The sequence below is a fragment of the Colobus angolensis genome, unplaced genomic scaffold (genome assembly GCF_000951035.1).
Source record: "Colobus angolensis palliatus isolate OR3802 unplaced genomic scaffold, Cang.pa_1.0 Scaffold318, whole genome shotgun sequence".
NCBI classification, from domain to species: domain Eukaryota; kingdom Metazoa; phylum Chordata; class Mammalia; order Primates; family Cercopithecidae; genus Colobus; species Colobus angolensis.
This window is the reverse complement of record NW_012116466.1, coordinates 124595-126678: the sequence shown is the minus strand read 5'-3', so window position 1 is coordinate 126678 and position 2084 is coordinate 124595.

Sequence of the window (2084 nt, the reverse complement as noted above, 5' to 3'; positions counted from 1 at the left end):
ATCCCAGCTACTCAGGAGGCTGAGGCAGGAGAATCACTTGAACCCAGGAGGCGGAGGTTGCGGTGAGCTGAGATCACGCCAGCCTGCGAAACTCCGTCTCAAAAAAAAGAAAAAAAAATGTATGATGGAAGTGGCTTGGTGGAGGTAGAGACTGGGAATAGAACATATGGCTAGTGCGGTAATCCAGCTAAGTATTGAATTTGGATGGTAGAAGCTTAAGGGGGTTAAAAGGTAGAATTAACATAAGTTTGTGACCAATCAGATGACTTCTAATTTTCTGGCTTGGAGGGTGTTTTATGATTTACATGGGGTAATACAAGTAGCTTCAGTGACTGTCTCTCCAATATATTCATTGGAAAGTTCCCTGGGATGAACCCTACCGTTTGCTTTTCTTTGTTTGAAACCAAGCTTGCTGCTGGAAAAAAATCACTTAAGTAGGGTTATTACTTTCTGTTGAAATTCATGATCACAATCACTCAGAACTCAACACTTCCCGGCCATCTTTATTTTTAAATTTTTTATTAAAGAAAAAAATTTTTTGACACCAAGTCTCACTATGTTGCCTAGGCTGAAGTGCAGTGGCAATTTACAAGCACAATAATAGCTTGCTGTAATCTGGAATTCCTGGACTCAAGCAATCCTTCTGCTTCAGCCTCCCAAGTAGCTGAGACTACAGGCTCACTACCACGCCTGGTTAATTTCTTTTATTTTAATTTTTTTGTGGAGACAGGATCTAGTTATGTTGCCCAGGCTGGTCTCAAACCCCTGATCCTCCTGCCTTGGCCTCCCACAGTGCTGAAAAGTACCAGTGTAAACCACCGTGCCTAGCCCCCAGCAATCTTATCATGTGTATTAGTTGGCTAGGGCTGCCATAACAGTACCACAGTCTAGGTGGCTTGAACAACAGACATTTATTTTTCCACAGTTCTGAAAGGTGGATTGGTTTCCTTGATTCTTTGGTAAGAATCTGTTACACACCTCTCTGCTTTCAGATGGCCATCTCACTCTCTTCCCATGGTTGTCTGTGTTCATGCACCAGTCTAGTGTCAATTTGTATTTCCAAATTTCCTCTTAAAAGGCTACCAGCCGGCTGGGCACGGTGGCTCAAGCCTGTAATCCCAGCACTTTGGGAGGCCGAGACGGGCGGATCACAAGGTCAGGAGATCGAGACCATCCTGGCTAACACGGTGAAACCCCGTCTCTACTAAAAAAAAATACAAAAAACTAGCCAGGCGAGGTGGCGGGCGCCTGTAGTCCCAGCTACTTGGGAGGCTGAGGCAGGAGAATGGCGTGAACCCGGGAGGCGGAGCTTGCAGTGAGCTGAGATCCGGCCACTGCACTCCAGCCTGGGCGACAGAGCGAGACTCCGTCTCAAAAAAAAAAAAAAAAAAAAAGGGGCTACCAGCCATATTCGATTAAGGACCACCACAACTGTCTAATTTTAACTTAATTACCACCTTTAAAGACCTGTTTCCAAAGACAGTTACATTCTGAGGTAATGGAGGTTAGGACTTCAACATACTATAGAATTTTGTGGGACACAGTTCAGCTCATAACACCATGCTATGTTGATTGAATTGGTGTAATTTCCTATTCATCGAGATAACTCATACCTTTTCCTCGCTGCAGTAGCCTTCTGCTTTCAGGTCCTCCTCCATCATCATCCCCATCTGTGACCTAGCCTCATATACCCTGATAACATGGAATCTCATCACTCTGGATCCCCTTCACCTTCACAACACCTAAGCTGCTGTCTGTCCTCATCTTCAATCCTTTGTTGAAATCAAGGATATGCCCCTCCTTTCAAATGCCATGCCTGGGTTCCTGTTGAAAACAATGAATTGGGCTGGTGCGGTCACTCATGTCTATAATCCTAGCACTTTGGAAAGCTGAGGCAGGCGGATCACCAAAGGTCAGGAGCTCAAGACCAGTCTGACCAACATGGCGAAACCCTGTCTCCACTAAAAATACAAAAATTAGCCAGGTGCAGCTTCTTTCTTCCCGTGCCGATATCGCTGTTGCAAGCATGGTTAACGTCCCTAAAACCCGCCGGACTTTCTGTAAGAAGTGTGGCAAGCACCAAC